We start from the raw sequence: 24,355 nt of genomic DNA, 5'->3' as shown, positions 1-24,355 counted from the left end.
GCAATCAAATTCTTACTGGTTGGGGAAGCTATGAGTGTAAATAGTGAGTGGTGTGTATGTATTTGTAGATGAAGAGATACTTAAGAAAAATTTCTGGCAAGGTAACCTGAGCATATCTCAAGTCACTGTAGTGATTCACATGGATTAACTGGCATTAAATTGTTAAAAGACCTATTATTTTATATGTGTGCTTGTGAGTCTTTTTTTTTTTTTTATGTTTGTCGGCAAAATTTAAGCCATTATTCGGATCATCTCACAACTTATCTTCAATTTGCATTTAAGTTAGACATTGGTTATAAAGCCAAAGTTCTCAAATAGTTTCTCTGTGGTTTTGTTTCCTCTCAACTAAATAAAAAAAAAAAATTCTCTTTTTTGGTGGGATTCTTCTCATCTTCCCACCTTCTCCCCTGGGCATGGAGTACCTCATCTCATGTTAAACATCTTCGCCCCCTCGTTTTCAGGACATCTTCAAAGTCTACCTCAGGCGAGGTGTTATCCTAGGTAAAAAAGGAGGTGTGACTTTCAAGATTTCCCTTCCTGCTCTAGCAAATGGAACATATCTTAACGTCTCTTGGGATGGTAAAAAATTGGAAAGGATACAAAACCTTCAAAAGATTAAATTATAATAATATGGGCTCTTCTGCTTCATTAGATATTTCTTCACTTTTCTCCTTTCTCCTCCCTAATCTCATGAAAACACCAAAATCTGATTATAGTATAATCCAGTCATAACAAAGGGGACTATTTTCTTTATTTAAAATTGTGTTTTTACAAATGTATTAAAAGGTTATACTGTATTCCAGTGATCAGTATCAGATTCTAAAAGTGATTTAATCTTTAGATAGTGACTCTGTTCATAACCAACATATTTAGAATAAGGTATAGTATTGAAAAAAGTAGTATCCATGATTGGGCTAGGTTTGCCCAAAAAATGTGATATAATGGTAATTCCCATAATTTCATTTGTATTTGAATATCATTCATAATTTTCATAATAAGCACTTACTTAGTACCTGCCATGTTCTTATTTTAACAACCCATAATGCAGATTAAAAAACACTTAAGTGATTGTCTCAGGTCTTAGTCAATACCAAGTAGAATGGAGTGGGAACTTGAACTTTGCTCTTATGCTACTAATTTTCGAATACTTTCTGCCCCTGAGGGGACCAAATGCAGTTCCCACAAGCAAGGAGGCCAATTTTGGCTTTCATGCATGAACTTAGCTACTTTTACTCTTGAAACCCAGGGCTAAGTAAGTATCCATTTATTGGGATGGTGCCACTTCCACACTTCGCCAACCTTAAAAATGTGCTAATCTGTTTGCAGTCAAATGTCCCAACCCCCCATTTTCATCCTCAGGTCTGAATCACATCTCAAATATCTTGGCTTTCTGCACTTGCAATAATTTCTCTCAGAAGGGGCCCACTCTCTTTCCCATTATTGCCTGAGCTTGTCACCACTGAAGCCTGAAATTCTTCGGCGACAAGTGGTGTGGGCACAATAGGCCGGATATCTCTGCTGGGGGGTACCAGGCAGCAGTATTTTCTTCCTCCGAGATGCTTTCTTTCCCTCTTGCCTTCTATTCTGTGGTTCTGTTCCGTTCTCACGTTCTCACGCCAACTCTTCTCTGATGCTCCTGCCCACTACTCCCGACCTATAGCTATTCAGAGAGAGCGCTAAGTGGTCAAGGCAGAGCACTGGAAACCAATGTGGCAAACAAAGGAGGAGGCTTAAATCTCCCTCCCTCCCACCACAGGGGCAGGCAGGGATGAGGGGGGTTATCTCGGTCCACAGCTACAAGACTATCAACTGGAAGAAATGAAGAGTCTTACTTATAGGATTTCTTTTTTTAATTTAAAAAATGAAAACCAATGTGAAAGTATTTTCTCTATACTTTTAAATTCTGGAATAGCTGAAGACAACCACCAAGGCATTTTTTATTTATTTATTTTTTTTAGCAGTGAGCCCAGAAAGAGAACTGATAGTCAAATGAGAGGCCTCACCAACCTCTACATATTGACCCTTTTTCTTTGGAAAAGAATAAAGCAACAGCTACTATTATTTCACCCAAGGAACGAGGGGTGTGGGGATGTGGGTGGTGGGGGTGGATTATCATCGTGAGTCAATTCTCCACATAGGTCCTTTCCCAAGAAGGGGTCCTGGTGTGCCACATGAGCTGCCTGCTCACCTCCGCTCCTGGTCCTCCATCCCCTCCTCACCACCTGCCAACTCTGACAACTCCCCTTTTCTCTGAGACAGGCTAGTAAAACCAAAGGGACCCACCAGGAACAAGGTCATAGACTGTCACAGGGTAAGAACAGGATGGCTGTGGATAATCTGCCAGACACAGGACCTGAAAGAGAATGGCCCTGGTACTGGTAGAACCAGGAAAATGGAGGATCAGCTCAGAAGACACAACCTAATAATCCTGTCCCTTTCCCAAACTTGGTGACCATTTCTGTTCCCCAGACTCATAAAATCCAAGACAAAGCTCTACACCACAGAGTACACACAAATGTCGGAGTGTCCGGGGACAAGGGTAAAGTACTAAATCACTGTAGAAAAGGGAATTTCATCAGGAAGTGCTCTAAATACAGGGAAGGGAAAATTTTAAGTGAGCCTTGTCACTTCAAAATACATGGAAGAAAAGGGCATCAGAGTAAGGGAGACATGAAGTTACTTGGGTATGTAGGTACTGAAGGGAGGGTGTTACCACAACTACACGTTTGTCTAAACATACATTTGAGAAACACATTCCAGAGCAAGCAGTAAAGATAATGATCTCGACTGGTCTCTTTTTCTTCATTTAATCTAGGTTTAGCTAAACCAGATCCATTTAAGACATCTTGACATCTTTATTATGAAAATAAGCTGCCATCAGAATTGAGACCCTCTTGAAACCCAAGAAATACTATATTGTACAATTGCTACAAGTACCATGACTGGTCTTCCAATCATAATGACAAGTTTGTTGTATTTATATGTTTTATATATTTTGAGTTAACTTTTGTGCTAGTTCACTAACTCACAAAATCCTACCCCCAATCAGGGACACATATTCATCTAATTTCATGACAACCGTAGGTTGTAGATGTCATTGATACCATTTTGAAGGTGAATAAACAGAAAGTCAGAGAAGTTAAGTAACTTGTCCAGTGTTGCACAGCTCATAACGGCAGTGGCAGATTTTGAACCCACACTCCAAAGGGATCATCCTTTTCCCTATACCTCTCTTTTAATGGACAAGCTAGGAGTCACCCACATTTCATTTCCTTGTTATTCATGCTAGCTTGCTCTAACTCTCCTCCATTTGGGTTTGATGTTGAGATAAGCCAACTGGCTGGAAGAAAATTCCATGGAGGTAGGTAACTGTGGAAAAACTCTAGCACTTTACTCAGCATTCTCTACCTTAAGAGGAAGTGCATTACACTGGTCAGTGGAAGGATTAGCTAGAGTATTAATCAATTAGTACAAATTTCTCATCATTTCTAGAAAAACAGCCGAGAGCATGTTCTAATGGAACATGGAGGATCATGGACACTTGGGTGTATGTATATGAATCTTATTTTCTTTTCTAAAAACCAACCCATGAAGAACCAGTCAACAAGAAAGCAATCCATCCATCATTTCTGCAAACCTATTACATATTCACCAATGAGTTAAGCATGTAAAAGAGATTAAACAGACATTTTTTAGAATGTAAAAGATGAAGACTTTGCTCAGGAAACCTGGTTATTTTAGGCAGCACTCACTCTGAAGAGAGAGGAAGGAAGAGAGTTTCTTAATGCAAATAGGTAAATATGCATTTACTTCTTTATTTATAAAAACAGTCTTTTGGTAATCAGTGTGGCATTAACAAATATGCACCACATTTGTGGTTTTTTTTGTAGGGATGGAGTGGGGAGGGAGCGTTTCATAAATATGTATGCGGATCTCTGTAAGTCTGTATTGTAAATTAGATTTCTTTTGGTACAATATTTGGTATGACTTCTTGGATAAATGAAATATGTATTCAGCCAAGTATAAAAGGAAACACATAAATAAGATCAGGTTCTCAAGGCTCTATTATTTGCATGGATTTTATTCTCCTGTCTGCTAAAAATCTATGTCTTATCCATTCATGCGTCTGACTATACTCTCCCCCAATAATTCCTGTCTCTGGTTTTGAAAACTGAAATTTAAGGAAGAAGCCTTCTGTGATGAATTGTTTTTCTACTCATTCTCATGGTGTTTCATTGTTCTTCCAGGGCCACTGGACTAGGCCCAGAAAGAATAGAAAAGGGGAGATGGTAACTCTGACTCAAGAATACTGTCTGTTTCAGTTTTTGTTTTATTTTAGAGGCACTCCTTCTCCACAATGGCCTTCTCAAATACTCATGTAATGAAAGCCGCCTGTTCTCCATCCTCCTAGAATTTCAAGATGGGCAAACTTACAACAAGGAAATCAAGGATGGGTTCCAGCATGTACCATATTCATTTGACTATAAGTGCTGATTTTTTTTAAGGGAAGTTGAATTCTAAAAATACAATAATCTTATTTACAGATTGAAAAATGATCTCTCGTATCCTAAAGCTACTGCCACTGCTGGAGCCAGGGCACACTGAAATCCTCAGAAAGGGGAGAGCGAAAGAGGGTCGAAAAGCTCAGAGGAACGGGAGGGAGGTGGGGTGTGTGTGTGAGAGCATAAAATAAATCATTTTAAATCTATCTAAAACTATATTATGTTTTCCTTCACTAAAATGTTTTCTTCCAGCCCCTTTATAGACTAGATTGTAAAAAAAAAAAAAAAGTACAGTTTTATAATTCTAGGGGCTCTGGAACAGAAGAATCTTTAAAAGGTTAGATAGAAACGGTTGCTAATGATTGTGTCACAATTTTGAATCACAATTTTGAAGCAGGAGATAGCCTCAGAACTTAATCTAAAAGACAACAGTTCAAACTATTTACGGTCTCAGCCATTTTTGGAAGCATATTTCTTTCTTCTTTTTTTTTTTTTTAATTACAGCTCAGTGATTGAGAGTTTAGGCTCTGAGCTAAGACTACCTGGATTCCACTTCTCTGTAAGTCTGTTTCCTCATATGTAGTATGGGAATACTGACAGCTCCCTCACCAGCTTTTCACTGGCATTAAAGGGACTTCCGTACAGCAAGCACTTAGCATAGTGCTTGGCACATGGTAAGGATTCCACAAATGTTAGCTGTCATTATTAATGAAGCAGAAAAGTAATAAACAAGCTCTTCACTAAGTACTATTTGCCTTCTGTAAGCCTCCATTTCATCCAGACAAGAAGCTAATAATATTTATACTGCTTAGGGAAAACTTACATAAAGAATCTAGACAAAGCAAATTCTTGATAAATGCTAGTTATGATCATTATATGTCTCCTCCTACTAGAATTTTAAAGCCAAAATTGCAGAACCATGTGCTTTATTCACTGATGTAGCCTCAGTGGCTAGACTGGCACCTGTGCAGGAGGGGACCCCATAAATATATGCTGAATAGTCATTCTTATCACTGTTTTTGTTGTTATGCTGGGGAGAGGCCACATTTTTTTTTAAACATTTAGATTAGGCTACTGCGAATTACAAGTAGTAAAGTTGCTTTTGCTTAAAATACTCTGAAATTCTAATTCACCGGTTTTAGTTGCTCTTCCCCCAATTAATCCAAAATTGTGAAGTTCATTCTCTTGAAGATTGAGACAGCTCTAGCGGGAAAGAGTGACTCAGCATCACTTTGAGCTTCATTTCCAGAACTGGTCCCGCCCTCCACCTCACCCATCACTCACAGCAGGGTGTCCCTGGTATGGTCCGGAAGACAGAAGGCTCATAAGCCTCTACTATTCACCACCAGGAGCACCTTCCCTCCTTCCCATTCTTCTCTCTCTCCCACTCCTGTATTATCTTCCCTCTTTTACTACCATGATGCACTCTTGTAGATGAGCCTATGTAAGTAACTGCTAAAGTCCTATCTGTCCACCTGTTAACAGAACAATGACTGAATAAGGAGAAAGCTAATATGCAGAAAGGAATGGAAGAGAGGGATGGGGTCTAGCACGTGCTTATGATGCAGGTCATGAAATCACTTCAGTGGGTTATGACTGATATTTTTTCTATTAACGAAAGATAACAAAATAGAAAATATTAAAGGGTATCTATCACCTGTGGCAAGGCTTAAGTATTATTTCGTGAAACTTTTTTCAGCTGTGTGTATGTATGTGTATGGCTGGGTCACAATGTAAAATACATTTGTATTTTTTCCCCTTTCTTTTTCCTTTTTTTGGAGGGGGTGTCCAGATAGGAATACATTTGTATTTTATTTGTAGGTTCTAGCAAAAAAAAAAAAAAAAAAAAAAAAAGTCTGCAAACAGTGGTAGATAGCTGCATTCAGTTAATAGTAGGGGCTTTAAAAAGGAACCCTGAGCTATGGTCTCTCCTTTTCATCCTTGCTTCCTAGGACCTTGAGCTGCTCACAGCACCCAAGAATTTATTTCATTTTGCTAGTGGAAACCAACGAAATGAGGGTGCTGATGTCTAATATCTGGTCAGTTGAGTTGAACAGAAATTCTGCAGACACTGTAACGAGGGAAAAAGTTTGAGAACAGATTCTCTTCATGCAATTTTGAGCAAAGAGGCATTTACTTTAATCAGTGATTCTTAGCGAAGAAGAGTTAAACAATTTCCATAAGCAGCTGAGAACAATTTTGTGGAATTCACAGTCAATTAAATCACAAGTATCTTCACAGGGGTTTTCACCTCAGTGAAAATTTCCTTCCCGTATAGCTATTTATGATGTCACAAAACTTGATATTTCATTCGCCTATAATACCATTTAGTTTTATGAGGTTATATTGCATGAGAATGACAAGGAAACTTCTTTATGAATTTATTGCTTGTGATAGTGTATAATTTGTCAGGCAAATTGAGTTTTTAATCTGACCTTAAAACTGTCAACAGAAGTCTTTCTTTGAGTTCTACTGTTCACTAGTAAAATGAAGTGTGGAAAGGCAAAAGGGAAACATTCTATTTTGAAAGACTGTTAAATAGAAACATCCCTGGGGAGCAGGCAATATTATTAGTGGCAGAAAAAGTCACATCCAGTGGCCTCCTTGACCTTTGGGGTAGAGAATGTTTCCCTTGGGTTACCAGCTGGTGAGGTCCTCTGAGTGGTCAAGTTTGCTTTTCTCTACACTGGTCTTAACCATCCAACAGACTCTCATTACAGCCCAGCACAGCCTTGCAACCGTTCCAGTGATGTGATCTGCCAGGGGACCCAGCATGGGGACTTCCTCTCTCTCAGCAAGGTCTCAAGAAGACCTCCAAGGAGCCAGCTCTGAGATTCACTTCTCACAGGCACACAGCTGCCGGCGCAAGACCCACTGAGAGGTGATTTAGATACCCATTTACCCTTCACATTAGCCCATCCTTTGCTCACGGTATTGGAATGTGCTGCACAATATGCTTTTCTGAAGAGGAACCAGGGAGTAATTCATCTTCTTTATGTGTGCTAAGCAGAGCAAGAGGGAGAGGCGAGCGGGACCCATGATGAGCTGGGGAGTAGTGATTAGTAACAGCTGACAGCCTCAGACCAAGACCCTTTCTTCGGTTACCTCATTGTAACAGCGGAGCACAAAGGAATGACTGTCCTCTCGCCAAGATTTAGAAACCCAGGACCATAGAAAACAGTGGCTGAAAGAAAAAGCGTGGGCTGGGCCATGGAGATGAGGGGCTGATCAGAGCCACTCTTGGTTATACCTGTGAGGCTTGGCTTTGAGAAGAGAGACCTTTGTCACGTGGAAAGATGTGCCAACACACAGTTGGCCATCAGCCAGCACCCACCAGGACCACCCATGTGACTGGGGAAAGTAGGTGACATCACTCATGGCAGAAAGAGTGTGTGGGGAGCAGCAAAATGCTTCAGTTTAAGGTGAAGAAGTTCTTTGAGGGCCAGAGCTCCAGCTGCCTCTGTCTTTTCCCCCAAAGAATTGTGATTTACAACCAACCACTGGATGAGTAGTTTGCAATTTCTCGAGCAGCCCTCTACTTTGGATTGAGTTACTTGTGGTGGGAAGCATCTCTACTTTCTGGGTCCCACGCGACTTTCTTAGGAAGATGATGGTCGAGACGGCACGTTTCCCAGCTGGCAGAAGGCTGAGCAGGACTGAATTCCACAACTGGGCCAGACTTGTCCAAAGTTAATGAAAAGGCATCTCAAGCTGACTACAGAACATGTCAGACTCAAGGGGTTCCCTTTCTTCCCAAGGAAGGCCTGTCCCTCACAGAAGAAAAGGAATTGAAAGCCTCATAGAAATTGAAAGCAACATATGGACATTAAAAACCAATTCGATCTGACCCCAATTCCCAGAAGAACAGCTGAGACAGGGGTCTGTCCTGAAATGAGGCTGAGAAGCAGACCTAGACCAAAGGAGCCATACCCGTGGTTGTGACCCAACGCCCACCCCGATTGCTTGCCATTCAGAGATTCTGGATCCATAAGCCAACCTGAGAACTTGGAAATGGACTGAGGTTAAGTTTGTTGCTTGAAATTGAAATTAACGTATTTTAAAAAGATCTGGGGCACCTGGGGTGGCTCAGTGGGTTAAGCGTCTGCTTTTGGCTCAGGCCATGATCCCAGGGTCCTGGGGTGGAGTCTCACGTCAGGGAGCCTGTTTCACCTTCTCCTTTCCCCTCTTCATACTCTTTCCCTCACTCTGCACTCTCTCTCAAATAAATAAACTCTTTCAGAAAAATGGAATTACTGAATATGTATCTTCTTCAAATAAATAAAAAGATATACTTCTTACATAAAAAAAGAAATCACTGAGAATAAAATGTGTTCACTTTGGCTATGCCTTAAATTAAATACAGGATATAGGATCTTACATACAATATATGAGAACAAATTTTAAAAAATTTCAGTCCACGGTTCTAGCCAGTTAGGAGAGCATGCCAATGAAGTCTTTGGGGGTCAAAGCTGGGGTTGAAAGAATGACAGGAGGAGAGGGAAGAGGGAAAGACAAGGAAGGGAGACCACCAAGCAGAGAAGCGTGGAACAGAGAAAAGTTCAGTGGGTGCTTTTATCTCAGTCAGCATATTTCTTGGGCTGTGGCCAACACACCCCTTTTCAGTTCTGATTAATTTTCTCAGCATTTAAAACTTCATCAGTTGTTCTTATCTAATCTATAAAGGAATAGTCGCACCCAGGGAGTGGGAGATTATGCTCCCAGCTACCTGGCCCGAACAATAAAGCTGTATCACTTCACTGAGTGAAAGAGACTGTCGCAAACTCTAGACTTGGTTGGCTTCCTTTACCTCTGCCTGAAGTGTAGTAAGAGAACATTCTCTCCCTGAAACAGGAAAAGTTGCATTTTTGCCCCCTGGGGCCAAGGGTGACAATGGAACTGGGTTATGCCTGATATATTCCACCAGTAGTGGTGCAAGACTTTTGCTGCTTTTCCCTTCTCCAGAAGGGAGCTGTTTCTGCCTATCCGACCTTAGTTTTGTAATACCTACGTACATAGGTTCTATGTGCTTCCCAGTTTCATATTTTGATTTTGATGCTTTATTTCAAGGGGTATTTAGAAATTCCCATAAGTTCTCCAAAGAAAATTATGGGCAGTCCCTTCCATCTAACTCTACTTATCCTGAATAGACTTCAGAGATCCAGGAAAGTGGCAGAGATAGGAAGTGCAAATGGTGTTTGGTTGAATCGAGACTGATGTTGCATGGACTGGATTGCAAAAATTATTCTTTACCTTGGAAAATGGGGATAGGGTGGATAACAATGTAGTCACCAGCGTTCAGTAAAAACACAACTACTGGATGGGTCTTGAGTAAAATCTATTAACATCAGATGGCAAAAAAGAAAAGAGAGAGAGAAAGAGAGGGGGGGGGGATGATCTAGGGACATTGTTGTCAAAAAGGGATATGAGATAAAAGATTTATAAATAGGGACACCTGGATGGCTCAGCAGTTGAGTGTCTGCCTTTGGCTCAGGGCGTGATCCCAGAGTCCCAGGATCGAGTCCCGCATGGGGCTTCCTGCGTGGAGCCTGTTTCTCCTTCTATGTCTCTGCCTCCCTCTCTCTGTGTCTCTTGTGAATAAATAAATAAAATCTTAAAAAAAAAGATTTATAAATAAGGTAAATGAAAACAGAGTGTAAAACTGAATTCAAAAAAAAAATTCAAAAAAAAAAAAAAAAAAAAAAACTGAATTCAAATGGATGATTTCAAGTGAATGGTTCAAACAGCCACCACAGCCCCATCACAAATCATGGAAAGAGGCAGTGAGGTAGTGAAGTTGTATTACGGGTAACTTGCTTCTTTTAAAAGTGGCTATAGTCACGGCTTCCATAATTACAATTGTTTCACTTATTCACACATTCAATCAACTTCTTTGAAGGAATTTCTCAATGCTCTGGCCAAAGACATGATTGATAGGGCCCTCATGTATTCAGTAGAATATGTAAGATTTTAACGTATATTTTTGTGTAATACTTCTGAACAAATGCCTAAGATCATCCAGCAGAGTGATTTGGAATGGAATTGGGAGGAAAACAAGGACATTTGGTGGTACGACGTATTGGAAAGAAATAGTTGTAATAAACTCTAGAGTTTGCTGAGTTTGAATCCTGGCTTCCTCACTTATTAGCTTGTGACTGGTCAAGATATGTAACCTCTCAGTGTCTCAGGAAATGAGGGATAATAATAATAACCCTTCAAAGGGTCGTTCTGAGGATTAAATGAGTTTAACATGTGATGCCTGAGTATAATATCTGGCACTTGTAAGTTAGCCACGAGGATGACGGTGTTTTTTTTTTTTTTTTTTTAATAAATATATTTTTAGCTCTGAAGGGGTCCTAGGAACACGACTGTAAAATACGAGGACTCAATCAGTAAAATCAGACTCCACCCAGCTAGGCACCCTGCTGGGCACACTATCTCATTAAATCTTCCCAGATAACCTGTAAGGTTGGGTAACAATGTTCAACCTCCATTTACAGATTAGGAAACAGGTAGATTAAATCACTTGCTCAGGATCACACAGCTCATAAGTGGCATTGCTGGTATGTGAACTCAAGTCTTTCTGCCCCCAGAACTCCTGCTTAATCCCTACATTGACAGCACTGGAGATTCCCTGTAAAATAAAGTCTTTGCCTGGACTTATATCAATTGTTCACTTGCATTTGATTCACCTAATGGGGAATTCTGACCAAAATCTGTCAAATTCATTATTTGAAAGGATGCTATCCATCCCAGCCAAAAAGAATCACGCATGTGTTGAAAAGCAAAGCACTGATGATGAGTGGCTACTGTCAAAGCACTGAGCAGTCTGTGCTAGAATTAGTCTGACATCTCAATGACCTGGTCAGTTTTAACATGTGGGCTTTATTCAGAAGTTGATATACTATTGGATATCTTAAATCAAAGAAGAAAGAAAGAACACTCAGCCATGGATAGTTTCACATTGCAAAGGCCTTGGCTAATTCCTAGAACTCACATGTCTCTCGGTGAAGTTGCAAGCATTTCCTTGCCCCATGCCCATTCCCTTTAGAGTATCTGTTATCAAACTTTCTCTGAGCCCAACCAAGATGGCACTCACTGCCTGCTCGGCCAGCTCGTCACTGTTGGGGTGCTTTGAATTTTAAAACATGGTGCTGGGCAGCCCTGGTGGCTTAGCCGTTTAGCGCCACCTTCAGCCCAGGGTGTGATCCTGGAGACCCAGGATTGAGTCCCACGTCAGGCTCTCTGCATGGAGCCTGCTTCTCCCCCGGCCTGTGTCTCTGCCTCTCCCCACCCCGCCTCCCGTCTCTAATAATTAAATAAAATCTTTAAAAAAATAAAATAAAATATGGTGCTCAGAAAGAAGGAAAATCTGGTTCCTTATAACCCTTTTCTCCTGAGATAAAATTTTCCTTCTGGAAGAACACAAAGTGAGTCTGGTTCACATTTACCAGAGGCATTGGTCTTCTTTTCTCCAGACTAAAGACTCAACATTTCTTCAACTGATCCTCATGCATTGTTATTTCCAGATGTTGGCCAAGCTGTAATCCCTCCCACTGCCTACCAGCCAGTACCCTCTTGCTCTGGTCCAAACCTTCTTTGTCCAGCTTTATTGCCTGCTAAGGCCTACCCCATTCTTCTAGGTGACTTGGTATACTCAGTATTCCCTAGCTGAGCGTTGAGTTTTCCTGTCTCTACATCCTTGTTTTTAAGGTTTCCTCTGCTCTCATTCTCATTTCCTGTGGAAATCTTACCCTTGGTCCAGCCCTTGCATTTCCATAGCCCTTTCTTTGTGCTTCTTGGCTTCATAGTCTGCTTTGTTTTATAGTCATGTACGTACCTGTCTGGCTCTCCGTCTACATGTTCAACCCCCTGAGGTGATAGACTGGCAATGTCTCTTCATATCTTTATTCCCCACATCAGTTAGCATGTTGTATGCCCCAAACAGGGGCCCAGGAAATGTGTCTTGGATTGGATTCAACACTCTCTTAGTAGCTACTTAGCTTTGTCAAAGTCACTCCTGAATGTGCTTGGAATTAACAAACTACTCCCGATGCTGTGTGACCAGTGCGGAGTACAGTGAACTATTAATAATTATAACTGACTATATTCATCCTTTTTTTTCAGCCACCACATCCTTCTGTTGGTTCATATTAAGCTTTTAGCCACATGAACTTGTGCCAAGCTCAGTCTTTCCCCATCCTGTAATTGCGCAATTGCCTTTTGAGTCTAAAAGCAGAAATATACATTTATCCCCACTCATCTTCATTTTGTTGGTTTCCATCCAGCACTGCAGCCAATTGAAGTCATTTTGAATCATGATCTTAGGCATATGTGGTAGAAGCCATTCTTTTGGGGCTTATGTCATCTGAAAATCTGATGTAGGTGCCTTCTAGGTCTGTAAGTTTTTTGATAAAAATATGAACAGGACAGGGCTTTTAAAAAGCACAACAGTGTATGTCACTAGGTGCCTTAAACACTCTTTAGACGTAAATGTTCAGTCAGTTTCAAATTGACTTTGCTGTTTTATTAGGTCCTATTTTATTGTCAAAAGTATCACAGAAGACTCAAAACTTTTGAGAATAACCCAAACAAATAGTAACAGGAATTCCACAGCTAAATGTTATAACAGGAAGGGAGTATTTTCACAATATAAAGATTCCTTGTAGTACACAGAACAAGCTGTTTTGTGGGACTACAGTAAGCCCGACTTCATAACTTTTGGAAATAACTCTCTTTTCCTAAAAGAATCAGTGTTTATCAGTCCAGAAAGGTATACACTGATAAACATCTTTTTCTACTAAACGGGAATGTAGTGTCATTTGAGTAAAGACATAAACGCATCAAGAATTAATACAAACGTAAGTTATTCATATGAGAAGGAAATAACAATAAATATTTTAAGCTTCAGAGAAGATTATGGGAGAGTTCGCTGGAAAAAATTCTGGTTGTGCTCTACTGATCACTGAAAAGTTCCTTATTTCAGGATATGCCTTTAATTCACATCTTTGCTTTTACTACTTCCACGATAACACATCAGCTTGTGATTTTGCAGGTTATAGTCCTTCAATTATAAATATACATGATGGCCCATATTGATTGCTATATGCCCAGTGGCTATCGCAGTAGGGACTCAATAGATACTTGTTGAATGATGACTGACATAGTCTGCAAATTCAGCAGGTGAGACTAAGCACGTGTAGTGAACCCGCAAATCAATGAGTTATTTATGTAACATCTACTACAACACAAACTCATCACTGCAGGCAGTGCTGGGATGCAGACACGTGAACAGTAGTTCCTAGTCCCAAGGAGCTCTCTTGTGGAGGAGACAAGTCATATTCTCACCAAATAATCAAATGTTCAACCACACATGACATAAAAAGTTAAGTGCACAAGAATGGGAAAATTGTGGAAAATATTTAGTTCTTGTGGAGAGAAGACTTTACCCTAGGCAATAAAATTAAGGCAATAGGTGCACTTTAGCATTATAAGCTGATCCAGGGCAAACCTAGAGTCTGCGCTACTACATTAGGGGCTGCATGGCACTGCAGAGAGCTTTAGTGACAAACAGATCTGGATTTGAACACAGTGTCAGGTCCTTGCTAGCAAGGAAACCTTGAGGAAGTTCCTTGTCTATGAAATGGAGACATTAAGAACGATTCTGTAGGAAGGGATAACAAGCATGTGTCTTCAATGCTTAACATGGCTTTTATACTCACTAACTGCCAGCCATTATTATGGCAGGTAAAATAAAAAAAGTCACTGACCAATCAAAGAATAAATAAATCTGCAATCCAGATGATCATTTTATCACTTCATGGTGAGAGTAAACATGATTTGAATGATGATGCCAATGATCTCATACATTTTCAGCTTTCAGATGTAAGCCACACATTATTTAGCTAATTATTGAGGAGTTACCATGTGCCAGGCTCCGTCCCAGGCTGAGTAAGTAAGCCATGTAGCAATGCCTGTAATTTGCACACATCTTAATGTTATGGAAACTTGATTGTAGAGAACATAATCCCACAGGGAATCTGCAAACAACCTTGGAAACCAAGTCTATTATCAAAAGAGCCAAAATTAAATGTCTAAAACTGGGGCTAAGTCATGGCTTAAGGACCTCCAGGTTTGGAGAGTGAGGCCAAGAAACCAAGATTTGTACATGTGAGGTACAAAATGACACCACTGGTTAGTGGTGAGGCTAAAGCAGAATGAGAGCTTCACCAGGCCTTCTGCTAATGCAACACAGTCCAAAGCTTTGCTATAGCACACCACTGTGAAACTAAGTTTATAACAAGTCACGTTTTCCCAATCTTGGAAGGTCGGGAACTTCTCGATAAGCGGGTTTTTATTCTAACATAGAAAATATAGTGACTTCAGTTGCTTACTCAGGCTCACTCACAAGCAGTTTTTCTTATTCAGAAACATGGATAAGCTGCAGTGGGCGGGATGTAGGAAGCAGCAAGTCAGTTGAAAGGAGGTGAGGTTACATGCCACGGGACTCTGAAACTGGCTATACCAGTGACAAAGGAGAGGCGCAGTTTGGGCGAACACTGAGGAAATGATCCTCTCTGGGCAGGCCCTACATGCACAAGCAAGGAAGGGCCTTGAACCTGGCACTCCCAGCAAGGAAGCCAGAAAGGCTTCGAAGTTGATGGTCATAGTATTGCAGCAGAATCGGTGTGGCCGCAGTCACTAATATTAGCCGAGGGTCTACAATTCCCATGAGGCATGCCCACAAACGACCTTTGGGGCCCCCCGTGTGGCACAGGCAGCAAATACTTCTACTACAATCACTGCCACTGTTTCCACTCCATGAATAAGCAGTTAAGGCCAAAGCAGTTCCCCATCCCCCCCCCCCCCCCCCCCACTGCTGTCAGTACCACCACCGGTACAGAAATGAGTCAGGTAGCTCCAGAGTGTGTGTTCGAACCAAACAGCGGATCAGCACTCGAATCGGGAGCCAGAGGGCGCCCCCTCTTCTTGGATCAGAGGCCCTGCGCTACTCAGCTGGTTCTCTTCAAGTCTTGAGTGTAAACACTGCGTCTTTGCAGAGGAGGAGAGCCAGGGTCTGGAATCTGGGCACGACTGGCCTGGGACTAGGGGACACGGGGCAGTGCACGCCCCCTGGGGGAGCGTCCCGATGACCCCACCGAGCCCGCAGCAGGTGCGGATGCCTCCAGAACACCTGAGGAGTGACTCTCAAATGAGTAGAAATGTAACACAGTTCAAGTAGGGAGATACCCTATGCAAAGATGAGGGGCACGTGGCATAAACCACCCCCCGGGAATCTGTGCCCAGGAGACACACACACGCCCCTTCCTCCACCGCCCGGTGTTCAGAAGCCCGAGACCGTCTCCACCGGCCTGCCCCACTCACTGTGGACTATGCACGATTTTCCGTGTGCCCCTAGTGGCCCCTGCAGGCGCACACGAGCCCCCCACCCGCACCTCCCTGCAGGGGCAGAGGCTACCCTGAACGCAGATTGATAAGAAAACCGCAACATTTTCCCTTGTCTGAGCTGACCATCCTTGACTCTCTTGAGGTAAAGTCACTGAACACTGGGACGCCTGGGTGGCTCGGTGCTTGAACGTCTGCCTGCGGCTCAGGTCAGGATCCTGGGGCGCCAGGATCGAGTCCCGCATGGGGCCTGCTTCTCCCTTTGTCTGTGTCTCTGCCTCTGTGTGTCTTGTGAATAAATAAAATCTTTAAAAAAAAAATTGATTGAACACTTACTGTATGCCAGGCCCAGGACGACAGATGGGAATACAACCTCGTGCTTGCGCTCCGTGCTCCCAGGGCAGGCAGGGCAGTGCTGGGGGGCCTCAGACAGGGGCTGAAAGAAGGGATGGGTGGGCGGCAGAAGAAGAGAGGAGCCCCGGGGAAGGGGACTCGGGGAGTCCTGGCAACACTTAACTTTGCTGTCAGGGACAACCTGAAAAGCACATTTTGAGAAAAGGAGCAATTTCAGCGCCCGATCGGAGCTGCCTGTACACGCTGAGCAGATGGGCCTTTGGGAGCCAAGGCTTTAGCAGTTACGTTGTCAGAACCAATAAACGGGTTAGGAGAACTCGTGAGGGGTAAACGTGGAGTCAGGGGTTAGGTATTTATGTGAACGCTGGAACATATCGAAGGCGTACGGGCTGTTGAAATTCTAATTAGGAGACATGAAATAACCCGAATTTTGAAAACCAGTACCCCTCACCACGCTGCCAAACACCTAGCATCTGTTCAAATCTATTATGAACCATTCGCTCAGGGAGAGAGACCGTGAAAGAACTGCAAGCAGCTGCCAAGAAGTGGGCTTGCAGGGGATGCCACGCTCAGGCCGTGAGTCTGGGTGTGACCTATTCCCTGGGCAACACGGTTCCCGACCACGGACTCGCCGCGACCCCCAGCGCGCAGCCAGTCGACAGCGCCCCTGAGGTCAGCGCTTCCGAGGCCTCATGAAACAGTTTAGGCAGTCCGTCTCAGAAAGGGCCCGAAACCTAGGCTAGCACACCAGAATGGCTTGTCACATTCGGTTTATGAGGCTGAGCCTATGCTCTGCGGTGGAAGCACCGCAATTTTCAGGATCCTGTCCATTTCCAAGGCCGCAACTCGCAGTAGCGGTGTCAGTTTCTCTGATTCAGCTTGCAGAGGTTTTTCAACTTTATTTCGTTTGCCAGGTCCCGAGAACAGTTTTTGGTGACAGTTTTTCCCACTGTGCGTTTACTCACAGAGTCACTCTGGGAGGAGGATAATGAAGCCATGTGACCCAGCAGTGTTGGTAACACGTAGCTATATTGAGTTACTTTCTTTTCTGTGAATATTTCAGGCCCCCTTTTGCACCCTGGGTAACTCTGGGAACTCTCCAGAGGCGTGCAGAAGACGTGAATCTAGCTCTTTGTGTCTGCAACTGGACACCTGTTATTGATGCAGAGGATGAAAAGAAAACACCAAACACACATTGTTCTATTTTTAAGCCGTTGTACTCAGTTCCAGGGGAGGGAAAGAAGCCCTTTCTCCCCTTGGAAGTTGCCAGAGCCAGCTATTCTGCTGTAGCGTAAACTTAATTTCCCAGCTTTCAAAATAGATGATCTTAAGTACTGAGGGAGAGAATATGCAGTGTGTGTGTGCGCGCGCGTGTGTGCATACCAGTTGGAGCTGGGGGTGCCAAAATAAATCTTTTCCTCACAGCCGGAAATGCCTGTCAGGGAAGCAAACTAGCTGGCAACCAGAAAACTCTCATGTAATGCTCACTGTTTTAACGACACACACTCTCATGTCCTAGGGCAGAATGTGGCATGTCATGACTTTAGCAGGCACTCCACTAAACGTTCACTGAAAGATTGAATCAGTGAATCTTTCCAGGAATAGCATGGCAAAACACTCTGCCTGTTTAAAAGAAAAGAACGAAAAAAGCCAACTGGAAAAGTTGGCAGTAGGGTACAATATTTTTCTGTCAAGAGTCCAAATGTTGGCTTTTCTGTTCTGACGCTGCTTCCTTGAGTGTCTATAAGTTTCAGGAACAGCTCGGTCACCTTGGAATTTTGACCCTTCTTCCCTCCTATGTCAACATCTCCAAAAAATGTTATGCAGTGCATAATCCTGTTTTACATGAAAGTAGAGGCTTCCATGAGACTTTCTAAAATAACAGAAAACACTCTGGGATCTCAGAAAATGATTGTTGCCAGCCTCTGGGGTTGGAGTACCAAACTAAACGGTTCCTTGCTCGCACCAAACTTACAGTGGGCGATGGCAGTGGGGCCACCTGGTTACACTGCCAGGGCACGAGAGGTTTCCTGGAGGAAGTGACATCCCAGGTAAGGCCTGAAGGTGAGGGAGAGTCTCAGGTGAAGAGGCCACTGAGGAGTCAATCAGGCGTGAGAATGAGACGGCAAGGATAAGCAGGAGCCACAAAAGACACTCACAAGTTTGATCTTTATCCCAAAAGCAATGTGAAGGGTAAGCTCAGAGTTGAGTTCTAGTTACACTGTAGAGTCTTCATGTAAAAAAGTAGGTACGGGATTAAGCAGGAGGATTGTTCCTGTAGATTAGATGAAGACTGTTGGACTAGGGTGGGGACAGAGGTCTTGGTCAAAAGTCAGAGTTAAGGAAGTAGAATCAACAGGCCTGGGGCTGGGAGGAGGAGCCGAAGAAGACTTAGTTTCTGGCTTAGCTTCTGGTTTCTACATTTCATTTTGATAAAACAATAAGAACAAGAGCCCTTTATAATAGATTTTCTGCTCTTTCCAAATTAAAATCGCTCCGTTCCCCTTCTGTATTTATATTCTTTCACCAGGAGTAAATTTATTCTATATGAACTCACTATCTTCCTAATAATGAACCAGCTCTTTTAAATCATAATAACTTGGGATGCCCAAGTGGCTCAGTTGGCTAAGTGTCCACTCTTGATTTCAGCTCAGGTCATAATCTCAGGCTTGCGGGATCAAGACCTTTGTTGGGCTCCCTGATGGGGGTGGAACCTGCTTGGGATTCTCTCTCTCCCTCTCTCTTTAACCCCCTCCCCACTCTCTCTCTATATCAGTAACTTGGAAGGTACCCGTGGGCCTTTTTAAGGCTAGGAGGAGAACTTAGAATTATGAAGTCTTAACTTGGGCCTTTAAGCTTATTTTTGCATATAGTTGTAGTTATGTAGTTGTGACTCATTCTATAGCTCATGTCCATTTTGAAAGGAATGAAAGAATTGCGTCCTCAAAGGGTAGCCCTGCCTAACTCAATGTTCTCTGGCCAACTGAGTTTTACCAGCTCCTAAAAGTTGTGGTCACTAATTCCCTTCAACCCCTCTTTCTGCTACAGACTTCTAGTGCTTTTATCTGTTTGTGAATCTCTTGACCTGAAACCAGGGTTTGAGGGACACAGAAAGATGTCAAACAACACCAGCGAGATATTATCAGCAAAATTCAGATCATGGAAAGCTAATTTTACATGACAAACAATCTGGTCTCTTCAACAAATTGTAAAAGAAAAGTGTGAGACAGAGAGAGAGAGTGAGAGAGAGAGAACCGGTTAAGAGATTTAAAAACACAAAGCAAATCCAATGTATGATGTGGCTTGGTTCAAATCAACAAACTAAAAAAGGAGAAAAGAAATGGGGATATTTGAAAACCGATCAGATGATTATTGTTAATTTTTAAACAAATGATAATGAGCATTATGACTATGTTTAGGGAAAAGAATTCTCTTTTTAGAGATAAATGACTCCAATAGAAACCAGACTTTAGGGATCCCTGGGTGGCGCAGCGGTTTGGCGCCTGCCTTTGGCCCAGGGCGCGATCTTGGAGACCTGGGATCGAATCCCACGTCGGGCTCCCGGTGCATGGAGCCTGCTTCTCCCTCTGCCTGTGTCTCTGCCTCTCTCTCTCTCTCTCTCTGTGTGACTATCATAAATAAATAAAAATTAAAAAAAAAAAAAAGAAACCAGACTTTACCTTACACTATGGACAGTCCTGATGCTGTATCAAGGAGAGAAGGCTTTCCTACTCTCATCCCAGAGCTAGAGGTCAAGGTAGAAAGAAAGAACAAGTTCCCCTAACATTTATTTAATATTATTTCCCCACCTGCCTCTACACTAAGAGTTGTGTGCCCCAGATAAATACAGTAAGGTAGACTGATATTCCTGGACTCGACTTCCACGTTTGCCTAGCAGTTTATTTCTGAAAAGAAATTGAAAGTGAAATCAATGATCCTAAAAGTTTAAGTTAAATTTTAAATGCTCTAAAGCAATCCACAGTGGAGCATTTTATACTTCATTACTTTTGGAAAATGCACAGTTATTCTCAATTGGAAAGGCATAGCTTTCTCAAGGGTTGGATGGGAGGGAAAGGAGTATTGGGGTATTAGAAAATCTTCAGGGTCCTTTTATTTTATTTTTTTGGTAATTTTTATTTTATTTTTTTACAATTTTTTTTTTTTTTTACTTAAATTCAATTTGCCAACATGTAGTATAACATCCAGTTCTCATCCCAAGTGCCCTCCTTAGTGCCCCATCCTTAGTCACTCCATCCCCCACTCTCCTCCCCTTCCCCAACCCTTTGTTTGTTTCCCAGTTAGGAGTTTCTCATGGTTTTTCTTCCTCTCTAATTTTTCCCCACTCAGTTTCTCTCCTCTCCCTCATAGTCTTTAGGTTCCTTTCAAACTCCACAAGTTTATATAGCTCCTTCTGCTCTCCTCACACCAAAAGAAAACAAAAAAGAAAGAAAAAAGAAAAACACATTATATTAGTTACTATTAATTACTAAGAAAAGTGATTTTTTTTTATCCCTCAAGCATGTTGGGACTGGACAGATTTTGAAGACCTTTGATCTGGACTTTTCTTTGGGATATTTTCTCAAAGTGAACTATACCTTGATCTTTTAACAGTTAGAAATTGTTTTAGTACAAATCTGTTGGAATGAAGTTCTTGCAAGAGATAGGAATATCTTTCTTTTTAACAAATAACATGCTACAGGAAGACGAGAACCCTGCTCCTTATGTCACTTTTCAATCTGGATCTTACGAACCAACAGAAGAGATAGGATTGTTTTTTTTTCTTTGAGAATCCCTCAAATAGGAATTTAAGCCCATTGCCTATTTTTCATGATAGAGATTACAAAATACCAGAGACTACTTTACCCATGACCTAATCAGACAAACTCATTCAGTTAGGATTGACTTGGTGACTTTTAAACATGCATAAGGACTATAATAACTGAACTGTACAATCAGGGCCGTTCACTGTATGTAGTATAAAAGTGTAGATTTGCGGTGTTTCTTTTGAATGGCTTTTTTGTTTTCATATATTTTTTCTTCTACTGAAATCTTAGGAACCTTTGAACCACAGGTCATTTATGTAGTTGGAGTCATAAGCTCAAATCCTACACTTTTGACATTGAGTCTTTCGACAATGTATGCAGTTGAAAGGAAAAAGAGAGAGAATCACCATCTGTAAAAGACCAGTAACATGCCGGGCAGGCTCATGCTTAAAGAAATTCTTTACAAGCTGCTTTCCTGATGAGGCTGCATTTTATGAATGTCCATTTCAACTAACTGTACATGTGGGAAGCTGGTATCAGTAGCTCTGTGTCATAAGAAGGACAAGGGGTTCATCCAAGAACACTGTGATTGTGAACAAAGCCTGTAGAAACTGTAGAAACTGTAAATACCTTCCAAGGGTAACCAAAGGTTGTAAAAGCCAAACTCTCATACTGTACAGAAGGGGAGACAGTAAGAGATGAGATATGGTACAGAATACAACTGGAGATTGTTCAAAGACCTGATTAATTATGGCACCAACAATGGTAGATTTTGCAGGCTCAAAATAGTTTAAGAATCGTGTTCCAAATTATTTTAGTCATAATAAAAACATCTTATTGACACAAATCTCAAAATTCCTTGAAAAGTTTCTGAGTTAAATTTTTGAAACTTAAAAAAATGTATTGCTCAGAGTGGCATAGTCCTACATGTAGGTAAAAAAAAAAAATCAAACATACAAATCTTTTAAACTTTTATTTCAACATGGAGATGGTACAATACTCTTTAAAAGCTTAATAATGGGATGGTATTTACAAGAATAAAGTACTATTTCTTGCACATCTATGCATTTGGTCCTCAACATAAAAAAAGGACAAATACAAACCAAATGGTAAATTTGAAGTGGATTAATGCCTTAATTAAAAGAAAATTCTAAGTGATCACACAGAAATGCAGAACAGTTTAATCCTAATTCTATAATGCTATAGAAAATAATAGTGATTCAAATAACAGGACTCTAAATGCTCACTACAAACTTAGAGCTCTCAGAGCCCAGTTTATCCTCCTCCATGTAATGGCTGGGATAAATTAAAAGGAACGAAATTCTGTGATAAATTGTGATAAAAGAAACTCTTCTCTTCTAAAGCATATAATGGCTGTCACTGCTGCCTTTTCTCAAAAAAAGATTTCAGTTGTAAAAATAAAATAAAATGGATGATTAGATTTTGGACGTTTGTTAGAAAATTTGACCACAATCTGCCTTTTTCTGGTGCTGACAAAAACCTCTTTCCATGAAAGAATCGTTGGTTTAATCTTAACTTTTATATGTATTCTTTCGTGTTAAGTAGACCAATGGGTAGATTGGCAGGAATAATGTACCAAAGTAAAATTGATTAAATTCACTTTAATATATTTGATCTCTGTTCCTCTCTCTCACTCTTTTTTGAGCAAAGCTGGGAATTCCGAATGCCAAAGAAAATGTTTACTTAACAAATATACATTTGCATTTGAGTGTATCTTGATTGAATGTCAAAAATGAAAAAATTTATTTGGAAAGATCTAGTATGTTTTGCTCCAGAGAAATTCATGGCAGCTAATTTTTGCCTTTTGTACATTAAAAATAATTAAATTATTTTATTCAAGTCCTCTTGATAAGTTGCATAATGACCAGCATGTGGCTGAAAATAGAAATTGGTTAACAGTGAGTGTTTGCTGAGTACTCACAGGACTCATAAAATATTTTAAGAGGAAAATGATCAAATCAGATTCTTACTTGAAATGACTAAGGAAGAACTACACATTTCCAATGGGATAATTGAAGACAAATGAAAATTAAAGCTTAGTCAAGCAGAATCATGAAGCTTTCTTTGCATCTCCCGTGTGAGTATGATTTGGGGGAGTCTAATTCTATTATAACTCTCACAAATATGTATTCTAGAACGCAGTGTCATATGGGATGTGTATTTTATTAGAAGAGATACATTTTGGGCTGTGGACAGAAATGATTTCAACAAGAAACATCCCATGGGACCAATTTTATCCCTAACTCTTATATCCCAACAGTACCATGACATGGAGTGGATATATCGTACTTTTAAATTTCTGCCCTTTTCTCTAATTCCCCCATAGACATTATTTTTACTTCACTGAGGCAGGAATTACTTGTACCTGCAAAGTTTCAAGGAATCTTTCTTTCCTTCCTCAAAAATCCCTCTTCGAGCATTATCTGTAAGTAATGTAACTTCTATTTCTGGCCAAGAAGAAATATTGAAATCCAAAGCTTTCAAAGACTTCAGAACCACTCAGTGGAATTTTGTCCTTAAAGAGACCACAAATATGAAGCCACAAATTGTTTTACTTCTAACATCCAATTCCCCTTTCCCAGTAGGGAGGTTAAGTTGTCTTTGTCAACATGGTCAAACTGCTGCACAGCATTATGCCAGGGGCACCTCCTGGGACCTTGACTGCAAAGCCTAATCAAAGTGGAGACACACTGTCTCCCTTCATGCAGCTTGCATTTGGAGAGGACACTCTGGCTCTGAGCCACCAAAAGCAAATCACGGGGCTGAAGAATACAGCCGACCCACATACCAGAGTGTGGTTTTATCCAACCACAGGGGGCAGACACTACTGCACAATGTCTCACATTTATATTTCCAAAAAGCTTGGGATATTTTGTTTATTTTTTTGAGGGTTTTAATCTCATGCCCCTTGTGGGGATTTCAAAACAGAGAGGATAATCTGAAACAGTAAAATAAACAGAGGAAGCCAATTTTAGTAGAAAAAATCCAGCCCCTGTTATCAAGGATACTTCATGTAATACTCTATCGGTGTTCTTTAAAATTCCAGAGTTCCCTTGGTTAGACCAAAAATCTATCCTGTGTCTGGCAGCAGCACCCATGTTGCCCTCCTTGATAGCATCTTCAAAAGACCCAACCATCTTTAGTTTTCCCTTAATAATCTAGTTTTGTTTTAAAGAAGTGTTCAATGGCTTAAATTTAACTTATACCAAAGAGTCTTTGGGGTTTTCCTTAATGAACACAAAGGAATGACATAATTAGTACATTATGTCTACTTCTGTAAAAGGATGTCAACATCAACACAAGAAATTGTTT

The 24,355-nt window shown here is 41.2% G+C and overlaps 1 protein-coding gene across 2 annotated transcripts in view; it reads right to left on the bottom strand.

The window, feature by feature from the left end:
* Positions 1-24,355, bottom strand: part of SLC1A3 (solute carrier family 1 member 3) — a 79,026-nt gene that overhangs the window by 18,288 nt on the left and 36,383 nt on the right. The window lies entirely within an intron of this gene.

The sequence above is a fragment of the Vulpes lagopus genome, chromosome 3 (assembly GCF_018345385.1).
Source record: "Vulpes lagopus strain Blue_001 chromosome 3, ASM1834538v1, whole genome shotgun sequence".
In the NCBI taxonomy this organism is placed as follows: domain Eukaryota; kingdom Metazoa; phylum Chordata; class Mammalia; order Carnivora; family Canidae; genus Vulpes; species Vulpes lagopus.
The sequence above is the reverse complement of the archived record's forward strand: the minus strand, read 5'-3'. Positions and strand labels throughout refer to the sequence as shown.